The sequence below is a fragment of the Oncorhynchus keta genome, chromosome 12 (genome assembly GCF_023373465.1).
Source record: "Oncorhynchus keta strain PuntledgeMale-10-30-2019 chromosome 12, Oket_V2, whole genome shotgun sequence".
In the NCBI taxonomy this organism is placed as follows: domain Eukaryota; kingdom Metazoa; phylum Chordata; class Actinopteri; order Salmoniformes; family Salmonidae; genus Oncorhynchus; species Oncorhynchus keta.
This window is the reverse complement of record NC_068432.1, coordinates 25,885-48,847: the sequence shown is the minus strand read 5'-3', so window position 1 is coordinate 48,847 and position 22,963 is coordinate 25,885. Positions and strand designations below refer to the sequence as shown.

At 35.7% G+C, this 22,963-nt stretch overlaps 1 long non-coding RNA gene across 1 annotated transcript; it reads right to left on the bottom strand.

Moving 5' to 3' along the window:
* Positions 1 to 475: 475 nt before the first annotated feature.
* LOC127906272 (uncharacterized) lies at positions 476 to 21,336 on the bottom strand. Its single transcript, XR_008060694.1, has 2 exons — positions 21,241 to 21,336; positions 476 to 599 (listed from the first exon to the last, which is right to left on the bottom strand). It is a non-coding gene; the product is annotated as an uncharacterized LOC127906272 (long non-coding RNA).
* Between the last annotated feature and the right edge of the window lie 1,627 nt (positions 21,337 to 22,963).

The window sequence follows — 22,963 nt, the reverse complement described above, 5'->3', positions numbered from 1 at the left end:
CGTTTTTAAGTCCCGAAAAAAAAAAAAAAAAAACACTTTTTGTGAAAATGGTTAAAAATTATTTTCGGGTCCTTTCCAGAATGGCGCAAATTCGGCATGTCCGGGGTCACCGTTTTAAGTCCCGAAAAAAAAAAAAAAAAAAAAACACTTTTTGTGAAAATGGTTAAATTCTATTCGGGGTCCTTTCCAGAATGGCGCAAATTCGGCATGTCCGGGGTCACCGTTTTTAAGTCCCGAAAAAAAAAAAAAAATCACTTTTTTGTGAAAATGGTTAAAAATTATTTTCGGGGTCCTTTCCAGAATGGCGCAAATTCGGGCGTGTCCGGGGTCACCGTTTTAAGTCCCGAAAAAAAAAAAAAAAAAAAAATCACTTTTTTGTGAAAATGGTTAAAAATTATTTTCGGGGTCCTTTCCAGAATGGCGCAAATTCGGCATGTCCGGGGTCACCGTTTTTAAGTCCCAAAAAAAAAAAAAAAAAAAAAAACACTTTTTTGTGAAAATGGTTAAATTCTTTTCGGGGTCCTTTCCAGAATGGCGCAAATTCGGCATGTCCGGGGTCACCGTTTTTAAGTCCCGAAAAAAAAAAAAAAAAAAAATCACTTTTTTGTGAAAATGGTTAAAATTATTTTCGGGGTCCTTTCCAGAATGGCGCAAATTCGGCGTGTCCGGGGTCACCGTTTTTAAGTCCCGAAAAAAAAAAAAAAAAAAAATCACTTTTTTGTGAAAATGGTTAAAATTATTTTCGGGGTCCTTTCCAGAATGGCGCAAATTCGGCATGTCCGGGGTCACCGTTTTTAAGTCCCGAAAAAAAAAAAAAAAAAAAAAATCACTTTTTTGTGAAAATGGTTAAAAATTCTTTTCCGGGGTCCTTTCCAGAATGGCGCAAATTCGGCATGTCCGGGGTCACCGTTTTTAAGTCCCGAAAAAAAAAAAAAAAAAAAAATCACTTTTTGTGAAAATGGTTAAAAATTATTTTCGGGGTCCTTTCCAGAATGGCGCAAATTCGGCATGTCCGGGGTCACCGTTTTTAAGTCCCGAAAAAAAAAAAAAAAAAACTTTTTGTGAAAATGGTTAAAAATTCTTTCGGGGTCCTTTCCAGAATGGCGCAAATTCGGCATGTCCGGGTTCACCGTTTTAAGTCCCGAAAAAAAAAAAAAAAACACTTTTTTGTGAAAATGGTTAAAAATTATTTTCGGGGTCCTTTCCAGAATGGCGCAAATTCGGCATGTCCGGGGTCACCGTTTTTAAGTCCCGAAAAAAAAAAAAAAAAAAAAAAAAAAAAAAAAAAAAAACACTTTTTTTTGAAAATGGTTAAAAATTCTTTTCGGGGTCCTTTCAGAATGGCGGAAATTCGGCATGTCCGGGGTCACCGTTTTAAGTCCCGAAAAAAAAAAAAAAAAAAAAAAAAAAATCACTTTTTGTGAAAATGGTTAAAAATTATTTTCGGGGTCCTTTCCAGAATGGCGCAAATTCGGCATGTCCGGGGTCACCGTTTTTAAGTCCCAAAAAAAAAAAAAAAAAAAAACTTTTTGTGAAAATGGTTAAAAATTATTTTCGGGGTCCTTTCCAGAATGGCGCAAATTCGGCGTGTCCGGGGTCACCGTTTTTAAGTCCCGAAAAAAAAAAAAAAAAAAAAAAAACACTTTTTTGTGAAAATGGTTAAATTATTTTCGGGGTCCTTTCCAGAATGGCGCAAATTCGGCATGTCCGGGGTCACCGTTTTTAAGTCCCGAAAAAAAAAAAAAAAATCACTTTTTGTGAAAATGGTTAAAAATTCTTTTCGGGGTCCTTTCCAGAATGGCGCAAATTCGGCATGTCCGGGGTCACCGTTTTTAAGTCCCTAAAAAAAAAAAAAAAAAAAAAAAAAAAAAACTTTTTTGTGAAAATGGTTAAAAATTATTTTCGGGGTCCTTTCCAGAATGGCGCAAATTCGGCATGTCCGGGGTCACCGTTTTTAAGTCCCGAAAAAAAAAAAATAAACACTTTTTGTGAAAATGGTTAAAAATTCTTTTCGGGGTCCTTTCCAGAATGGCGCAAATTCGGCATGTCCGGGGTCACCGTTTTTAAGTCCCGAAAAAAAAAAAAAAAATCACTTTTTTGTGAAAATGGTTAAAAATTATTTTCGGTGTCCTTTCCAGAATGGCGCAAATTCGACATGTCCGGGGTCACCGTTTTTAAGTCCCGAAAAAAAAAAAAAAAAAACACTTTTTTTTGAAAATGGTTAAAAATTCTTTTCGGGGTCCTTTCCAGAATGGCGCAAATTCGGCATGTCCGGGGTCACCGTTTTAAGTCCCGAAAAAAAAAAAAAAAAAATCACTTTTTGTGAAAATGGTTAAAAATTATTTTCGGGGTCCTTTCCAGAATGGCGCAAATTCGGCATGTCCGGGGTCACCGTTTTAAGTCGAAAAAAAAAAAAAAAAAAAAAAATAAACACTTTTTGTGAAAATGGTTAAAAATTCTTTTCGGGGTCCTTTCCAGAATGGCGCAAATTCGGCATGTCCGGGGTCACCGTTTTTTTAAGTCCGAAAAAAAAAAAAAAAAAACACTTTTTGTGAAAATGGTTAAATTCTTTTCGGGGTCCTTTCCAGAATGGCGCAAATTCGGCATGTCCGGGGTCACCGTTTTTAAGTCCCGAAAAAAAAAAAAAAAAATCACTTTTTTGTGAAAATGGTTAAAAATTATTTTCGGGGTCCTTTCCAGAATGGCGCAAATTCGGCATGTCCGGGTCACCGTTTTAAGTCCCGAAAAAAAAAAAAAAAATCACTTTTTGTGAAAATGGTTAAAATTCTTTTCGGGGTCCTTTCCAGAATGGCGCAAATTCGGCATGTCCGGGGTCACCGTTTTTAAGTCCCGAAAAAAAAAAAAAAAAAAAAAAAACACTTTTTTTGTGAAAATGGTTAAAAATTATTTTCGGGTCCTTTCCAGAATGGCGCAAATTCGGCATGTCCGGGGTCACCGTTTTTAAGTCGAAAAAAAAAAAAAATCACTTTTTGTGAAAAAAAAAAAAAAAAAAAACACTTTTTTGTGAAAATGGTTAAAAATTCTTTTCGGGGTCCTTTCAGAATGGCGCAAATTCGGCATGTCCGGGGTCACCGTTTTTAAGTCGAAAAAAAAAAAAAAAAATCACTTTTTGTGAAAATGGTTAAAAATTATTTTCGGGGTCCTTTCCAGAATGGCGCAAATTCGACATGTCCGGGGTCACCGTTTTTAAGTCCAGAAAAAAAAAAAAAAAAAAAAAAACACTTTTTTGAAAATGGTTAAAAATTCTTTTCGGGGTCCTTTCCAGAATGGCGCAAATTCGGCATGTCCGGGGTCACCGTTTTTAAGTCCCGAAAAAAAAAAAAAAATCACTTTTTTGTGAAAATGGTTAAAAATTATTTTCGGGGTCCTTTCCAGAATGGCGCAAATTCGGCATGTCCGGGGTCACCGTTTTTAAGTCCCGAAAAAAAAAAAAAAAAAAAACACTTTTTGTGAAAATGGTTAAAAATTCTTTTCGGGGTCCTTTCCAGAATGGCGCAAATTCGGCATGTCCGGGGTCACCGTTTTTAAGTCCCGAAAAAAAAAAAAAAAAAAAAAAAAAACACTTTTTGTGAAAATGGTTAAAAATTCTTTTCGGGGTCCTTTCCAGAATGGCGCAAATTCGGCATGTCCGGGGTCACCGTTTTTAAGTCCCGAAAAAAAAAAAAAAAAAAAAATCACTTTTTGTGAAAATGGTTAAAAATTATTTTCGGGGTCCTTTCCAGAATGGCGCAAATTCGGCATGTCCGGGGTCACCGTTTTTAAGTCCCGAAAAAAAAAAAAAAAAATCACTTTTTTGTGAAAATGGTTAAAAATTCTTTTCCGGGGTCCTTTCCAGAATGGCGCAAATTCGGCATGTCCGGGGTCACCGTTTTTAAGTCCCGAAAAAAAAAAAAAAAAAAAAAAATCACTTTTTTGTGAAAATGGTTAAAAATTATTTTCGGGGTCCTTTCCAGAATGGCGCAAATTCGGCATGTCCGGGGTCACCGTTTTTAAGTCCCGAAAAAAAAAAAAAAAAAAAACACTTTTTGTGAAAATGGTTAAATTCTTTTCGGGGTCCTTTCCAGAATGGCGCAAATTCGGCATGTCCGGGGTCACCGTTTTTAAGTCCCGAAAAAAAAAAAAAAAAAAAAAAAAAAAAAATCACTTTTTGTGAAAATGGTTAAAAATTATTTTCGGGGTCCTTTCCAGAATGGCGCAAATTCGGCGTGTCCGGGGTCACCGTTTTTAAGTCCCGAAAAAAAAAAAAAAAAAAAATCACTTTTTTGTGAAAATGGTTAAAAATTATTTTCGGGGTCCTTTCCAGAATGGCGCAAATTCGGCATGTCCGGGGTCACCGTTTTTAAGTCCCGAAAAAAAAAAAAAAAAAACACTTTTTTGTGAAAATGGTTAAAAATTATTTTCGGGGTCCTTTCCAGAATGGCGCAAATTCGGCATGTCCGGGGTCACCGTTTTTAAGTCCCGAAAAAAAAAAAAAAAACACTTTTTGTGAAAATGGTTAAAAATTCTTTTCGGGGTCCTTTCCAGAATGGCGCAAATTCGGCATGTCCGGGGTCACCGTTTTTAAGTCCCGAAAAAAAAAAAAAAAAAAAAAAAAAAAAAATCACTTTTTTGTGAAAATGGTTAAAAATTCTTTTCGGGGTCCTTTCCAGAATGGCGCAAATTCGGCATGTCCGGGGTCACCGTTTTTAAGTCCCGAAAAAAAAAAAAAAAAAAAAAACACTTTTTTGTGAAAATGGTTAAAAATTATTTTCGGGGTCCTTTCCAGAATGGCGCAAATTCGGCATGTCCGGGGTCACCGTTTTTAAGTCCTAAAAAAAAAAAAAAAAAAAAAAAAAAAAATCACTTTTTGTGAAAATGGTTAAATTATTTTCGGGTCCTTTCCAGAATGGCGCAAATTCGGCATGTCCGGGGTCACCGTTTTAAGTCGAAAAAAAAAAAAAAAAAAAATCACTTTTTTGTGAAAATGGTTAAAAATTCTTTTCGGGGTCCTTTCCAGAATGGCGCAAATTCGGCATGTCCGGGGTCACCGTTTTTAAGTCCCGAAAAAAAAAAAAAAAACACTTTTTTGTGAAAATGGTTAAAAATTATTTTCGGGGTCCTTTCCAGAATGGCGCAAATTCGGCGTGTCCGGGGTCACCGTTTTTAAGTCCCGAAAAAAAAAAAAAAAAATCACTTTTTTGTGAAAATGGTTAAAAATTATTTTCGGGGTCCTTTCCAGAATGGCGCAAATTCGGCATGTCCGGGGTCACCGTTTTTAAGTCCCGAAAAAAAAAAAAAAAAAAAAATCACTTTTTTGTGAAAATGGTTAAAATTCTTTTCGGGGTCCTTTCCAGAATGGCGCAAATTCGGCATGTCCGGGTCACCGTTTTTAAGTCCCGAAAAAAAAAAAAAAAATCACTTTTTGTGAAAATGGTTAAAAATTATTTTCGGGGTCCTTTCCAGAATGGCGCAAATTCGGCATGTCCGGGGTCACCGTTTTTAAGTACCGAAAAAAAAAAAAAAAAAAATCACTTTTTTTTGTGAAAATGGTTAAAAATTATTTTCGGGGTCCTTTCCAGAATGGCGCAAATTCGGCATGTCCGGGGTCACCGTTTTTAAGTCCCGAAAAAAAAAAAAAAAAAAAAAAAAAAAAAAAACACTTTTTTTTTTGAAAATGGTTAAAAATTCTTTTCGGGGTCCTTTCCAGAATGGCGCAAATTCGGCATGTCCGGGGTCACCGTTTTTAAGTCCCGAAAAAAAAAAAAAAAAAATCACTTTTTTTGTGAAAATGGTTAAAAATTATTTTCGGGGTCCTTTCCAGAATGGCGCAAATTCGGCATGTCCGGGGTCACCGTTTTTAAGTCCCGAAAAAAAAAAATAAACACTTTTTTGTGAAAATGGTTAAAAATTCTTTTCGGGGTCCTTTCCAGAATGGCGCAAATTCGGCATGTCCGGGGTCACCGTTTTTAAGTCCCGAAAAAAAAAAAAAAAAAAATCACTTTTTGTGAAAATGGTTAAATTCTTTTCCGGGGTCCTTTCCAGAATGGCGCAAATTCGGCATGTCCGGGGTCACCGTTTTTAAGTCCCGAAAAAAAAAAAAAAAAAAAAAAAACACTTTTTTGTGAAAATGGTTAAAAATTATTTTCGGGGTCCTTTCCAGAATGGCGCAAATTCGGCATGTCCGGGGTCACCGTTTTTAAGTCCCGAAAAAAAAAAAAAAATCACTTTTTTGTGAAAATGGTTAAAAATTCTTTTCGGGGTCCTTTCCAGAATGGCGCAAATTCGGCATGTCCGGGGTCACCGTTTTTAAGTCCCGAAAAAAAAAAAAAAAAAAAAATCACTTTTTTGTGAAAATGGTTAAAAATTATTTTCAGGGTCCTTTCCAGAATGGCGCAAATTCGGCATGTCCGGGGTCACCGTTTTTAAGTCCCGAAAAAAAAAAAAAAAAAATCACTTTTTGTGAAAATGGTTAAAAATTATTTTCGGGGTCCTTTCCAGAATGGCGCAAATTCGGCATGTCCGGGGTCACCGTTTTTAAGTCGAAAAAAAAAAAAAAAAAAAAAAAAAACACTTTTTTTGAAAATGGTTAAAAATTCTTTTCGGGTCCTTTCAGAATGGCGCAAATTCGGCATGTCCGGGGTCACCGTTTTTAAGTCCCGAAAAAAAAAAAAAAAAATCACTTTTTGTGAAAATGGTTAAAAATTATTTTCAGGGGTCCTTTCCAGAATGGCGCAAATTCGGCATGTCCGGGGTCACCGTTTTAAGTCCCGAAAAAAAAAAAAAAAAAAACACTTTTTGTGAAAATGGTTAAAAATTCTTTTCGGGGTCCTTTCCAGAATGGCGCAAATTCGGCATGTCCGGGGTCACCGTTTTTAAGTCCCGAAAAAAAAAAAAAAACACTTTTTTGTGAAAATGGTTAAAATTCTTTTCGGGGTCCTTTCCAGAATGGCGCAAATTCGGCATGTCCGGGGTCACCGTTTTAAGTCCCGAAAAAAAAAAAAAAAAAAAACACTTTTTGTGAAAATGGTTAAAAATTATTTTCGGGGTCCTTTCAGAATGGCGCAAATTCGGCATGTCCGGGGTCACCGTTTTTAAGTCCCGAAAAAAAAAAAAAAAAAATCACTTTTTGTGAAAATGGTTAAATTATTTTCGGGGTCCTTTCCAGAATGGCGCAAATTCGGCATGTCCGGGGTCACCGTTTTAAGTCCCGAAAAAAAAAAAAAAAAAAATCACTTTTTGTGAAAATGGTTAAAAATTATTTTCGGGGTCCTTTCCAGAATGGCGCAAATTCGGCATGTCCGGGGTCACCGTTTTTAAGTCGAAAAAAAAAAAAAATCACTTTTTTGTGAAAATGGTTAAAAATTCTTTTCGGGGTCCTTTCCAGAATGGCGCAAATTCGGCATGTCCGGGGTCACCGTTTTAAGTCCCGAAAAAAAAAAAAAAAAATCACTTTTTTGTGAAAATGGTTAAAAATTATTTTCGGGTCCTTTCCAGAATGGCGCAAATTCGGCATGTCCGGGGTCACCGTTTTTAAGTCCCGAAAAAAAAAAAAAAAAAAAACACTTTTTGTGAAAATGGTTAAATTCTTTTCGGAGTCCTTTCCAGAATGGCGCAAATTCGGCATGTCCGGGGTCACCGTTTTTAAGTCCCGAAAAAAAAAAAAAAAAAAAAAAAATCTTTTTTTGTGAAAATGGTTAAAAAATTATTTTCGGGGTCCTTTCCAGAATGGCGCAAATTCGGCGTGTCCGGGGTCACCGTTTTTAAGTCGAAAAAAAAAAAAAAAAAAATCACTTTTTTGTGAAAATGGTTAAAAATTATTTTCGGGGTCCTTTCCAGAATGGCGCAAATTCGGCATGTCCGGGGTCACCGTTTTTAAGTCCCGAAAAAAAAAAAAAAAAAAACTTTTTGTGAAAATGGTTAAAAATTCTTTTCGGGGTCCTTTCCAGAATGGCGCAAATTCGGCATGTCCGGGTCACCGTTTTAAGTCCCGAAAAAAAAAAAAAAAAAAAAAATCACTTTTTGTGAAAATGGTTAAAAATTATTTTCGGGGTCCTTTCCAGAATGGCGCAAATTCAGGCGTGTCCGGGGTCACCGTTTTTAAGTCCCGAAAAAAAAAAAAAAAAAAAATCACTTTTTGTGAAAATGGTTAAAATTATTTTCGGGGTCCTTTCCAGAATGGCGCAAATTCGGCATGTCCGGGGTCACCGTTTTTAAGTCCCGAAATAAACAAAAAAAAAAAAAAAAAAAAAAAAAAAACTTTTTTTGAAAATGGTTAAAAATTATTTTCGGGTCCTTTCCAGAATGGCGCAAATTCGGCATGTCCGGGGTCACCGTTTTTAAGTCCCGAAAAAAAAAAAAAAAAAAAAAAAAATCACTTTTTTTTGAAAAGGGTTAAAAATTCTTTTCGGGGTCCTTTCCAGAATGGCGCAAATTCGGCATGTCCGGGGTCACCGTTTTAAGTCCCGAAAAAAAAAAAAAAAAAAAAAAATCACTTTTTGTGAAAATGGTTAAAAATTATTTTCGGGGTCCTTTCAGAATGGCGCAAATTCGGCATGTCCGGGGTCACCGTTTTTAAGTCCCGAAAAAAAAAAAAAATCACTTTTTTGTGAAAATGGTTAAAATTATTTTCGGGGTCCTTTCCAGAATGGCGCAAATTCGGCATGTCCGGGGTCACCGTTTTAAGTCCCGAAAAAAAAAAAAAAAAAAAAATCACTTTTTTGTGAAAATGGTTAAAAATTATTTTCGGGGTCCTTTCCAGAATGGCGCAAATTCGGCATGTCCGGGGTCACCGTTTTTAAGTCCCGAAAAAAAAAAAAAAATAAACACTTTTTTGTGAAAATGGTTAAAAATTATTTTCGGGGTCCTTTCAGAATGGCGCAAATTCGGCATGTCCGGGGTCACCGTTTTTAAGTCCCGAAAAAAAAAAAAAAAAAAAAATCACTTTTTTGTGAAAATGGTTAAAAATTATTTTCGGGGTCCTTTCAGAATGGCGCAAATTCGGCATGTCCGGGTCACCGTTTTAAGTCCCAAAAAAAAAAAAAAAAAAAAAAAAACACTTTTTTTTGAAAATGGTTAAAAATTATTTTCGGGGTCCTTTCCAGAATGGCGCAAATTCGGCATGTCCGGGGTCACCGTTTTTAAGTCCCGAAAAAAAAAAAAAAAAAAATCACTTTTTTGTGAAAATGGTTAAAAATTATTTTCGGGGTCCTTTCCAGAATGGCGCAAATTCGGCATGTCCGGGGTCACCGTTTTTAAGTCCCGAAAAAAAAAAAAAAATCACTTTTTTGTGAAAATGGTTAAAAATTATTTTCGGGGTCCTTTCCAGAATGGCGCAAATTCGGCATGTCCGGGGTCACCGTTTTTAAGTCCCGAAAAAAAAAAAAAAAAAAAAAATCACTTTTTGTGAAAATGGTTAAAAATTATTTTCGGGGTCCTTTCCAGAATGGCGCAAATTCGGCATGTCCGGGGTCACCGTTTTTAAGTCCCGAAAAAAAAAAAAAAAACACTTTTTTTGAAAATGGTTAAAAATTATTTTCGGGGTCCTTTCCAGAATGGCGCAAATTCGGCATGTCCGGGGTCACCGTTTTTAAGTCCCGAAAAAAAAAAAAAAAAAAAAAAACACTTTTTTTTAAAATGGTTAAAAATTCTTTTCGGGGTCCTTTCCAGAATGGCGCAAATTCGGCATGTCCGGGTCACCGTTTTTAAGTCCCGAAAAAAAAAAAAAAAAATCACTTTTTGTGAAAATGGTTAAAAATTATTTTCGGGGTCCTTTCCAGAATGGCGCAAATTCGGCATGTCCGGGGTCACCGTTTTTAAGTCCGAAAAAAAAACAAAAAAAAAAAATCACTTTTTTGTGAAAATGGTTAAAAATTCTTTTCGGGGTCCTTTCCAGAATGGCGCAAATTCGGCATGTCCGGGGTCACCGTTTTTAAGTCCCGAAAAAAAAAAAAAAAAAAAATCACTTTTTTGTGAAAATGGTTAAAAATTATTTTCGGGGTCCTTTCCAGAATGGCGCAAATTCGGCATGTCCGGGGTCACCGTTTTTAAGTCCCGAAAAAAAAACAAAAAAAAAAAAAAAAACTTTTTTGTGAAAATGGTTAATTCTTTTCGGGGTCCTTTCCAGAATGGCGCAAATTCGGCATGTCCGGGGTCACCGTTTTTAAGTCCCGAAAAAAAAAAAAAAAAAATCACTTTTTGTGAAAATGGTTAAAAATTATTTTCGGGTCCTTTCCAGAATGGCGCAAATTCGGCATGTCCGGGGTCACCGTTTTAAGTCCCGAAAAAAAAAAAAAAAAAAATCACTTTTTGTGAAAATGGTTAAAAATTATTTTCGGGGTCCTTTCCAGAATGGCGCAAATTCGGCATGTCCGGGGTCACCGTTTTTAAGTCCCGAAAAAAAAAAAAAAAAAAAATCACTTTTTTGTGAAAATGGTTAAAAAATTTTCGGGGTCCTTTCCAGAATGGCGCAAATTCGGCATGTCCGGGGTCACCGTTTTAAGTCGAAAAAAAAAAAAAAAAAAAACTTTTTGTGAAAATGGTTAAAAATTCTTTTCGGGGTCCTTTCCAGAATGGCGCAAATTCGGCATGTCCGGGGTCACCGTTTTTAAGTCCCGAAAAAAAAAAAAAAAAAAAATCACTTTTTGTGAAAATGGTTAAAAAAATTTTCGGGTCCTTTCCAGAATGGCGCAAATTCGGCATGTCCGGGGTCACCGTTTTAAGTCCCGAAAAAAAAAAAAAAAATCACTTTTTGTGAAAATGGTTAAAAATTCTTTTCGGGGTCCTTTCCAGAATGGCGCAAATTCGGCATGTCCGGGGTCACCGTTTTTAAGTCCCGAAAAAAAAAAAAAAAAAAAAAAATCACTTTTTTGTGAAAATGGTTAAAAATTATTTTCGGGGTCCTTTCCAGAATGGCGCAAATTCGGCATGTCCGGGTCACCGTTTTTAAGTCCCGAAAAAAATAAAAAACACTTTTTGTGAAAATGGTTAAAAATTCTTTTCGGGGTCCTTTCCAGAATGGCGCAAATTCGGCATGTCCGGGGTCACCGTTTTTAAGTCCCGAAAAAAAAAAAAAAAAAATCACTTTTTTGTGAAAATGGTTAAAAATTATTTTCGGGGTCCTTTCCAGAATGGCGCAAATTCGGCATGTCCGGGGTCACCGTTTTTAAGTCCCGAAAAAAAAAAAAAAATCACTTTTTGTGAAAATGGTTAAAAATTCTTTTCGGGGTCCTTTCCAGAATGGCGCAAATTCGGCATGTCCGGGGTCACCGTTTTAAAGTCCCGAAAAAAAAAAAAAAAAAAACACTTTTTGTGAAAATGGTTAAAAATTATTTTCGGGTCCTTTCCAGAATGGCGCAAATTCGGCATGTCCGGGTCACCGTTTTTAAGGCCAAAAAAAAAAAAAAAAACACTTTTTGTGAAAATGGTTAAAAATTATTTTCGGGGTCCTTTCCAGAATGGCGCAAATTCGGCATGTCCGGGGTCACCGTTTTTAAGTCCCGAAAAAAAAAAAAAAAAAAAATCACTTTTTTGTGAAAATGGTTAAAAATTCTTTTCGGGGTCCTTTCCAGAATGGCGCAAATTCGGCATGTCCGGGGTCACCGTTTTTAAGTCCCGAAAAAAAAAAAAAAAAAATCACTTTTTGTGAAAATGGTTAAAAATTATTTTCGGGGTCCTTTCCAGAATGGCGCAAATTCGGCATGTCCGGGGTCACCGTTTTTAAGTCGAAAAAAAAAAAAAAAAAATCACTTTTTTGTGAAAATGGTTAAAAATTATTTTCGGGGTCCTTTCCAGAATGGCGCAAATTCGGCATGTCCGGGGTCACCGTTTTTAAGTACCGAAAAAAAAAAAAAAAAAAATCACTTTTTTGTGAAAATGGTTAAAAATTCTTTTCGGGGTCCTTTCCAGAATGGCGCAAATTCGGCATGTCCGGGGTCACCGTTTTTAAGTCCCGAAAAAAAAAAAAAAAAAAAACACTTTTTTGTGAAAATGGTTAAAAATTATTTTCGGGGTCCTTTCCAGAATGGCGCAAATTCGGCATGTCCGGGGTCACCGTTTTTAAGTCCGAAAAAAAAAAAAAAAAAAAAAAAAATCACTTTTTTGTGAAAATGGTTAAAAATTCTTTTCGGGGTCCTTTCCAGAATGGCGCAAATTCGGCATGTCCGGGGTCACCGTTTTTAAGTCCCGAAAAAAAAAAAAAAAAATCACTTTTTGTGAAAATGGTTAAAAATTATTTTCGGGGTCCTTTCCAGAATGGCGCAAATTCGGCATGTCCGGGGTCACACTTTTTGTTTTTAAGTCCTTTCCAGAAAAAAAACAAAAAAAAAAAAACTTTTTGTGAAAATGGTTAAAAATTATTTTCGGGGTCCTTTCCAGAATGGCGCAAATTCGGCATGTCCGGGGTCACCGTTTTTAAGTCGAAAAAAAAAAAAAAAAAAAAATCACTTTTTTGTGAAAATGGTTAAAAATTATTTTCGGGGTCCTTTCCAGAATGGCGCAAATTCGGCATGTCCGGGGTCACCGTTTTTAAGTCCCGAAAAAAAAAAAAAAAAAAAAAAAAAACACTTTTTTGTGAAAATGGTTAAAAATTCTTTTCGGGGTCCTTTCCAGAATGGCGCAAATTCGGCATGTCCGGGGTCACCGTTTTTAAGTCGAAAAAAAAAAAAAAAAAAAAAAAATCACTTTTTTGTGAAAATGGTTAAAAATTATTTTCGGGGTCCTTTCAGAATGGCGCAAATTCGGCATGTCCGGGGTCACCGTTTTTAAGTCCGAAAAAAAAAAAAAAAAAAAATCACTTTTTTGTGAAAATGGTTAAAAATTCTTTTCGGGGTCCTTTCCAGAATGGCGCAAATTCGGCATGTCCGGGGTCACCGTTTTTAAGTCCCGAAAAAAAAAAAAAAAAAAAAAAAAATCACTTTTTGTGAAAATGGTTAAAAATTATTTTCGGGGTCCTTTCCAAAATGGCGCAAATTCGGCATGTCCGGGGTCACCGTTTTAAGTCCAAAAAAAAAAAAAAAAAAAAAAAAACTTTTTTGTGAAAATGGTTAAAATTATTTTCGGGGTCCTTTCCAGAATGGCGCAAATTCGGCATGTCCGGGGTCACCGTTTTTAAGTCCAAAAAAAAAAAAAAAAAAAAAATCACTTTTTGTGAAAATGGTTAAAAATTATTTTCGGGGTCCTTTCCAGAATGGCGCAAATTCGGCATGTCCGGGGTCACCGTTTTTAAGTCCCGAAAAAAAAAAAAAAAAAAAAAATACTTTTTTGTTAAAATGGTTAAAAATTATTTTCGGGTCCTTTCCAGAATGGCGCAAATTCGGCATGTCCGGGTCACCGTTTTTAATTCGAAAAAAAAAAAAAAAAAAAAAAACCACTTTTTGTGAAAATGGTTAAAAATTCTTTTCGGGGTCCTTTCCAGAATGGCGCAAATTCGGCATGTCCGGGGTCACCGTTTTTAAGTCCCGAAAAAAAAAAAAAAAAAAAATCACTTTTTGTGAAAATGGTTAAAAATTATTTAAGGGGTCCTTTCCAGAATGGCGCAAATTCGGCATGTCCGGGGTCACCGTTTTTAAGTCCCTAAAAAAAAAAAAAAAAAAAAAAAAAAAAAAAAATCACTTTTTTGTGAAAATGGTTAAAAATTATTTTCGGGGTCCTTTCCAGAATGGCGCAAATTCGGCATGTCCGGGGTCACCGTTTTTAAGTCCCGAAAAAAAAAAAAAAAAAACACTTTTTTTGAAAATGGTTAAAAATTCTTTTCGGGGTCCTTTCCAGAATGGCGCAAATTCGGCATGTCCGGGGTCACCGTTTTTAAGTCCCGAAAAAAAAAAAAAAAAAAAATCACTTTTTTGTGAAAATGGTTAAAAATTATTTTCGGGGTCCTTTCCAGAATGGCGCAAATTCGGCATGTCCGGGGTCACCGTTTTTAAGTCCTAAAAAAAAAAAAAAAAATCACTTTTTTGTGAAAATGGTTAAAAATTATTTTCGGGGTCCTTTCCAGAATGGCGCAAATTCGGCATGTCCGGGGTCACCGAAAATTTTAAGTCAGAAAAAAAAAAAAAAAAAATCACTTTTTGTGAAAATGGTTAAAAAATTCTTTTCGGGTCCTTTCCAGAATGGCGCAAATTCGGCATGTCCGGGGTCACCGTTTTTAAGTCCCGAAAAAAAAAAAAAAAAAAAACACTTTTTTGTGAAAATGGTTAAATTCTTTTCGGGGTCCTTTCCAGAATGGCGCAAATTCGGCATGTCCGGGGTCACCGTTTTAAGTCCCGAAAAAAAAAAAAAAAAAAAAAAATCACTTTTTTGTGAAAATGGTTAAAAATTATTTTCAGGGTCCTTTCCAGAATGGCGCAAATTCGGCATGTCCGGGGTCACCGTTTTAAGTCCCGAAAAAAAAAAAAAAAAAAAATCACTTTTTGTGAAAATGGTTAAAAATTATTTTCCGGGGTCCTTTCCAGAATGGCGCAAATTCGGCATGTCCGGGGGTCACCGTTTTTAAGTCCCGAAAAAAAAAAAAAAAAATCACTTTTGTGAAAATGGTTAAAAATTATTTTCGGGGTCCTTTCCAGAATGGCGCAAATTCGGCATGTCCGGGGTCACCGTTTTTAAGTCCCGAAAAAAAAAAAAAAAAAATAAACACTTTTTTTGAAAATGGTTAAAAATTATTTTCGGGGTCCTTTCCAGAATGGCGCAAATTCGGCATGTCCGGGGTCACCGTTTTTAAGTCCCGAAAAAAAAAAAAAAAAAAATCACTTTTTGTGAAAATGGTTAAATTATTTCGGGGTCCTTTTCAGAATGGCGCAAATTCGGCATGTCCGGGGTCACCGTTTTTAAGTCCCGAAAAAAAAAAAAAAAAAAACACTTTTTTGTGAAAATGGTTAAATTATTTTCGGGGTCCTTTCCAGAATGGCGCAAATTCGGCATGTCCGGGGTCACCGTTTTTAAGTCCCGAAAAAAAAAAAAAAAAAAAATCACTTTTTGTGAAAATGGTTAAAAATTCTTTTCGGGGTCCTTTCAGAATGGCGCAAATTCGGCATGTCCGGGGTCACCGTTTTTAAGTCCCGAAAAAAAAAAAAAAAAAAATCACTTTTTTGTGAAAATGGTTAAAAATTATTTTCGGGGTCCTTTCCAGAATGGCGCAAATTCGGCATGTCCGGGGTCACCGTTTTTAAGTCGAAAAAAAAAAAAAACACTTTTTGTGAAAATGGTTAAAAATTCTTTTCGGGGTCCTTTCCAGAATGGCGCAAATTCGGCATGTCCGGGGTCACCGTTTTTAAGTCCCGAAAAAAAAAAAAAAAAAAAATCACTTTTTTGAAAATGGTTAAAAAATTATTTTCGGGGTCCTTTCAGAATGGCGCAAATTCGGCATGTCCAGGGTCACCGTTTTTAAGTCCCGAAAAAAAAAAAAAAAAAAAAAAAAAAAAAACACTTTTTGTGAAAATGGTTAAAAATTATTTTCAGGGGTCCTTTCAGAATGGCGCAAATTCGGCATGTCCGGGGTCACCGTTTTTAAGTCCCGAAAAAAAAAAAAAAAAAATCACTTTTTTGTGAAAATGGTTAAAAATTATTTCGGGGTCCTTTCCAGAATGGCGCAAATTCAGCGTGTCCGGGGTCACCGTTTTTAAGTCCCGCAAAAAAAAAAAAAAAATCACTTTTTGTGAAAATGGTTAAAAAATTTTCGGGGTCCTTTCCAGAATGGCGCAAATTCGGCATGTCCGGGGTCACCGTTTTTAAGTCCCGAAAAAAAAAAAAAAAAAAAAACACTTTTTGTGAAAATGGTTAAAAATTCTTTTCGGGGTCCTTTCAGAATGGCGCAAATTCGGCATGTCCAGGGTCACCGTTTTTAAGTCCCGAAAAAAAAAAAAAAAAAAAAAACTTTTTGTGAAAATGGTTAAAAATTATTTTCGGGGTCCTTTCAGAATGGCGCAAATTCGGCATGTCGGGGTCACCGTTTTTAAGTCGAAAAAAAAAAAAAAAAAAAATCACTTTTTTGTGAAAATGGTTAAAAATTCTTTTCGGGGTCCTTTCCAGAATGGCGCAAATTCGGCATGTCCGGGGTCACCGTTTTAAGTCCCGAAAAAAAAAAAAAAAAAAAAAAAAAAAAAAAATCACTTTTTGTGAAAATGGTTAAAAATTATTTTCGGGGTCCTTTCAGAATGGCGCAAATTCGGCATGTCCGGGGTCACCGTTTTAAGTCGAAAAAAAAAAAAAAAAAAAACTTTTTTGTGAAAATGGTTAAAATTCTTTTCAGGGTCCTTTCAGAATGGCGCAAATTCGGCATGTCCGGGGTCACCGTTTTTAAGTCGAAAAAAAAAAAAAAAAAAAAATCACTTTTTGTGAAAATGGTTAAAAATTATTTTCAGGGTCCTTTCAGAATGGCGCAAATTCAGCATGTCAGGGTCACCGTTTTTAAGTCCCGAAAAAAAAAAAAAAAAAAAATCACTTTTTTTTTAAAATGGTTAAAAATTATTTTCGGGGTCCTTTCCAGAATGGCGCAAATTCGGCATGTCCGGGGTCACCGTTTTAAGTCCCGAAAAAAAAAAAAAAAAAAATCACTTTTTTTTGAAAATGGTTAAAAATTATTTTCGGGGTCCTTTCAGAATGGCGCAAATTCGGCATGTCCGGGGTCACCGTTTTTAAGTCGAAAAAAAAAAAAAAATCACTTTTTTGTGAAAATGGTTAAAAATTATTTTCGGGGTCCTTTCCAGAATGGCGCAAATTCGGCATGTCCGGGGTCACCGTTTTTAAGTCGAAAAAAAAAAAAAAAAAAACACTTTTTGTGAAAATGGTTAAAAATTATTTTCGGGGTCCTTTCCAGAATGGCGCAAATTCGGCATGTCCGGGGTCACCGTTTTTAAGTCCCGAAAAAAAAAAAAAAAAAAACACTTTTTTGTGAAAATGGTTAAAAATTCTTTTCGGGGTCCTTTCCAGAATGGCGCAAATTCGGCATGTCCGGGGTCACCGTTTTTAAGTCCCGAAAAAAAAAAAAAAAAAAATCACTTTTTGTGAAAATGGTTAAAAATTATTTTCGGGGTCCTTTCCAGAATGGCGCAAATTCGGCATGTCCGGGGTCACCGTTTTTAAGTCCCGAAAAAAAAAAAAAAAACACTTTTTTGTGAAAATGGTTTAAAATTATTTTCGGGGTCCTTTCCAGAATGTCGCAAATTCGGCATGTCCGGGGTCACCGTTTTTAAGTCCCGAAAAAAAAAAAAAAAAAAAACTTTTTTTTGAAAATGGTTAAAAATTATTTTCGGGGTCCTTTCCAGAATGTCGCAAATTCGGCATGTCCGGGGTCACCGTTTTAAGTCCGAAAAAAAAAAAAAAAAAACACTTTTTGTGAAAATGGTTAAAAATTCTTTTCGGGGTCCTTTCCAGAATGGCGCAAATTCGGCATGTCCGGGGTCACCGTTTTTAAGTCCCGAAAAAAAAAAAAAAAAAAAAAAAAAAAACACTTTTTGTGAAAATGGTTAAAAATTATTTTCGGGGTCCTTTCAGAATGGCGCAAATTCGGCATGTCCGGGGTCACCGTTTTTAAGTCCCGAAAAAAAAAAAAAAAAAAAACACTTTTTTGTGAAAATGGTTAAAAATTCTTTTCGGGGTCCTTTCCAGAATGGCGCAAATTCGGCATGTCCGGGGTCACCGTTTTTAAGTCCCAAAAAAAAAAAAAAAAAAATCACTTTTTGTGAAAATGGTTAAAAATTATTTTCGGGGTCCTTTCCAGAATGGCGCAAATTCGGCATGTCCGGGTCACCGTTTTTAAGTCCCGAAAAAAAAAAAAAAATCACTTTTTGTGAAAATGGTTAAAATTCTTTTCGGGGTCCTTTCCAGAATGGCGCAAATTCGGCATGTCCGGGGTCACCGTTTTTAAGTCCCGAAAAAAAAAAAAAAAAAAAAATCACTTTTTGTGAAAATGGTTAAAAATTATTTTCGGGTCCTTTCCAGAATGGCGCAAATTCGGCATGTCGGGGTCACCGTTTTAAGTCCCGAAAAAAAAAAAAAAAAAAAAAAAATCACTTTTTTGTGAAAATGGTTAAAATTCTTTAAGGGTCCTTTCCAGAATGGCGCAAATTCGGCATGTCGGGGTCACCGTTTTTAAGTCCCGAAAAAAAAAAAAAAAAAAAAAAAAAATCACTTTTTGTGAAAATGGTTAAAAATTATTTTCGGGGTCCTTTCAGAATGGCGCAAATTCGGCATGTCCGGGGTCACCGTTTTTAAGTCCCGAAAAAAAAAAAAAAAACACATTTTTTGAAAATGGTTAAAAATTCTTTTCGGGGTCCTTTCCAGAATGGCGCAAATTCGGCATGTCCGGGTCACCGTTTTTAAGTCCCGAAAAAAAAAAAAAAAATCACTTTTTTGTGAAAATGGTTAAAAATTATTTTCAGGGTCCTTTCAGAATGGCGCAAATTCGGCATGTCCGGGGTCACCGTTTTAAGTCCCGAAAAAAAAAAAAAAAATCACTTTTTTTGTGAAAATGGTTAAAAATTATTTTCGGGGTCCTTTCCAGAATGGCGCAAATTCGGCATGTCCGGGGTCACCGTTTTTAAGTCCCGAAAAAAAAAAAAAAAAAAAAATCACTTTTTGTGAAAATGGTTAAAAAATTTTCGGGTCCTTTCAAGAATGGCGCAAATTCGGCATGTCCGGGGTCACCGTTTTTAAGTCCCGAAAAAAAAAAAAAAAAAACACTTTTTTGTGAAAATGGTTAAATTCTTTTCGGGGTCCTTTCCAGAATGGCGCAAATTCGGCATGTCCGGGGTCACCGTTTTTAAGTCCCGAAAAAAAAAAAAAAAAAAATCACTTTTTTGTGAAAATGGTTAAAAATTATTTTCGGGGTCCTTTCAGAATGGCGCAAATTCGGCATGTCCGGGGTCACCGTTTTTAAGTCCCGAAAAAAAAAAAATCACTTTTTGTGAAAATGGTTAAAAATTCTTTTCGGGTCCTTTCCAGAATGGCGCAAATTCAGCATGTCCGGGGTCACCGTTTTAAGTCCCGAAAAAAAAAAAAAAAAAAAAAATCACTTTTTTGTGAAAATGGTTAAAAATTATTTTCGGGGTCCTTTCAGAATGGCGCAAATTCGGCATGTCCGGGGTCACCGTTTTTAAGTCCCTAAAAAAAAAAAAAAAAATCACTTTTTTGTGAAAATGGTTAAAAAATTATTTTCGGGGTCCTTTCCAGAATGGCGCAAATTCGGCATGTCCGGGGTCACCGTTTTTAAGTCCCGAAAAAAAAAAAAAAATCACTTTTTGTGAAAATGGTTAAAAAATTTTCCGGGGTCCTTTCCAGAATGGCGCAAATTCGGCATGTCCGGGGTCACCGTTTTTAAGTCCCGAAAAAAAAAAAAAAATCACTTTTTTGTGAAAATGGTTAAAAATTATTTTCAGGGTCCTTTCCAGAATGGCGCAAATTCGGCATGTCGGGGTCACCGTTTTTAAGTCCCGAAAAAAAAAAAAAAAAAACACTTTTTTGTGAAAATGGTTAAAAATTCTTTTCGGGGTCCTTTCAGAATGGCGCAAATTGGGCATGTCCGGGGTCACCGTTTTTAAGTCCCGAAAAAAAAAAAAAAAAAAAAAAATCACTTTTTGTGAAAATGGTTAAAAATTATTTTCGGGGTCCTTTCAGAATGGCGCAAATTCGGCATGTCCGGGGTCACCGTTTTTAAGTCCCGAAAAAAAAAAAAAAAAAACACTTTTTTGTGAAAATGGTTAAAATTCTTTTCGGGGTCCTTTCAGAATGGCGCAAATTCGGCATGTCCGGGGTCACCGTTTTTAAGTCCCGAAAAAAAAAAAAAAAAAAAATCACTTTTTTGTGAAAATGGTTAAAAATTATTTTCAGGGTCCTTTCAGAATGGCGCAAATTCGGCATGTCCGGGGTCACCGTTTTTAAGTCCCGAAAAAAAAAAAAAAAAAAATCACTTTTTGTGAAAATGGTTAAAAATTCTTTTCGGGGTCCTTTCCAGAATGGCGCAAATTCGGCATGTCCGGGGTCACCGTTTTAAGAAAAAAAAAAAAAAAAAATCACTTTTTGTGAAAATGGTTAAAAATTATTTTCGGGGTCCTTTCCAGAATGGCGCAAATTCGGCATGTCCGGGGTCACCGTTTTTAAGTCCCGAAAAAAAAAAATAAACACTTTTTTGTGAAAATGGTTAAAATTCTTTCGGGGTCCTTTCCAGAATGGCGCAAATTCGGCATGTCCGGGGTCACCGTTTTTAAGTCCCGAAAAAAAAAAAAAAAAAATCACTTTTTGTGAAAATGGTTAAAAATTATTTTTCGGGGTCCTTTCCAGAATGGCGCAAATTCGGCATGTCCGGGGTCACCGTTTTTAAGTCCCGAAAAAAAAAAAAAAATCACTTTTTGTGAAAATGGTTAAAAATTCTTTTCGGGGTCCTTTCCAGAATGGCGCAAATTCGGCATGTCCGGGGTCACCGTTTTTAAGTCCCGAAAAAAAAAAAAAAAAATCACTTTTTTGTGAAAATGGTTAAAAATTATTTTCGGGGTCCTTTCCAGAATGGCGCAAATTCGGCATGTCCGGGGTCACCGTTTTTAAGTCCCGAAAAAAAAAAAAAAAAAAAATCACTTTTTTGTGAAAATGGTTAAAAATTCTTTTCGGGGTCCTTTCCAGAATGGCGCAAATTCGGCATGTCCAGGGTCACCGTTTTTAAGTCCCGAAAAAAAAAAAAAAAAAAATCACTTTTTTGTGAAAATGGTTAAAAATTATTTTCCGGGGTCCTTTCCAGAATGCCGCAAATTCGGCATGTCCGGGTCACCGTTTTTAAGTCCGAAAGAAAAAAAAAAAAAAAAAAAACACATTTTTGAAAATGGTTAAAAAAATTCTTTTCGGGGTCCTTTCCAGAATGGCGCAAATTCGGCATGTCCGGGGTCACCGTTTTTAAGTCCCGAAAAAAAAAAAAAAAAAAAAATCACTTTTTTGTGAAAATGGTTAAAAATTATTTTCAGGGTCCTTTCCAGAATGGCGCAAATTCGGCATGTCCGGGTCACCGTTTTTAAGTCCCGAAAAAAAAAAAAAAAAATCACTTTTTTGTGAAAATGGTTAAAAATTATTTTCAGGGTCCTTTCAGAATGGCGCAAATTCGGCATGTCCGGGGTCACCGTTTTTAAGTCCCGAAAAAAAAAAAAAAAAAAAAAATCACTTTTTTGTGAAAATGGTTAAAAAATTTTCGGGGTCCTTTCCAGAATGGCGCAAATTCGGCATGTCCGGGGTCACCGTTTTAAGTCGAAAAAAAAAAAAAAAAAACACTTTTTTTTTGAAAATGGTTAAATTCTTTTCGGGGTCCTTTCCAGAATGGCGCAAATTCGGCATGTCCGGGGTCACCGTTTTTAAGTCCCGAAAAAAAAAAAAAAAAAAAATCACTTTTTTGTGAAAATGGTTAAAATTATTTTCGGGGTCCTTTCCAGAATGGCGCAAATTCGGCATGTCCGGGGTCACCGTTTTTAAGTCCCGAAAAAAAAAAAATCACTTTTTTGTGAAAATGGTTAAAAATTCTTTTCGGGGTCCTTTCCAGAATGGCGCAAATTCGGCATGTCCGGGGTCACCGTTTTTAAGTCCCGAAAAAAAAAAAAAAAAAAATCACTTTTTTGTGAAAATGGTTAAAAATTATTTTCGGGGTCCTTTCCAGAATGGCGCAAATTCGGCATGTCCGGGGTCACCGTTTTTAAGTCGAAAAAAAAAAAAAAAAAAAAAACACTTTTTTGTGAAAATGGTTAAAAATTCTTTTAGGGGTCCTTTCAGAATGGCGCAAATTGGGCATGTCCGGGGTCACCGTTTTTAAGTCCCGAAAAAAAAAAACAAAAAAAAAAATCACTTTTTGTGAAAATGGTTAAAAATTATTTTCGGGGTCCTTTCAGAATGGCGCAAATTCGGCATGTCCGGGGTCACCGTTTTTAAGTCCCGAAAAAAAAAAAAAAAAAAAATCACTTTTTGTGAAAATGGTTAAAAATTCTTTTCGGGGTCCTTTCAGAATGGCGCAAATTCGGCATGTCCGGGGTCACCGTTTTTAAGTCCCGAAAAAAAAAAAAAAAAAAAATCACTTTTTGTGAAAATGGTTAAAAATTATTTTCGGGGTCCTTTCAGAATGGCGCAAATTCGGCATGTCCGGGGTCACCGTTTTAAGTCCCGAAAAAAAAAAAAAAAAAAAAAAAAAATCACTTTTTGTGAAAATGGTTAAAAATTCTTTTCGGGGTCCTTTCAGAATGGCGCAAATTCGGCATGTCCGGGGTCACCGTTTTTAAGTCCCGAAAAAAAAAAAAAAAAAAATCACTTTTTTGTGAAAATGGTTAAAAATTATTTTCGGGGTCCTTTCCAGAATGGCGCAAATTCGGCATGTCCGGGGTCACCGTTTTAAGTCGAAAAAAAAAAAAAAAAAAAAAAATCACTTTTTGTGAAAATGGTTAAAAATTCTTTTCGGGGTCCTTTCAGAATGGCGCAAATTCGGCATGTCCGGGGTCACCGTTTTTAAGTCCCGAAAAAAAAAAAAAAAAAAAAATCACTTTTTGTGAAAATGGTTAAAAATTCTTTTCAGGGTCCTTTCCAGAATGGCGCAAATTCGGCATGTCCGGGGTCACCGTTTTTAAGTCCCGAAAAAAAAAAAAAAAAAAAAAACTTTTTTGTGAAAATGGTTAAAAATTCTTTTTCGGGTCCTTTCAGAATGGCGCAAATTCGGCATGTCCGGGGTCACGTTTTTTAAGTCCCGAAAAAAAAAAAAAAAAAAAAAAAAAAAATCACTTTTTGTGAAAATGGTTAAAATTCTTTTCAGGGTCCTTTCAGAATGGCGCAAATTCGGCATGTCCGGGGTCACCGTTTTTAAGTCCCGAAAAAAAAAAAAAAAAAAAAAAAAAAATCTTTTTGTGAAAATGGTTAAAAATTTTTTCGGGGTCCTTTCCAGAATGGCGCAAATTCGGCATGTCCGGGGTCACCGTTTTTAAGTCCCGAAAAAAAAAAAAAAAAAAAATCACTTTTTGTG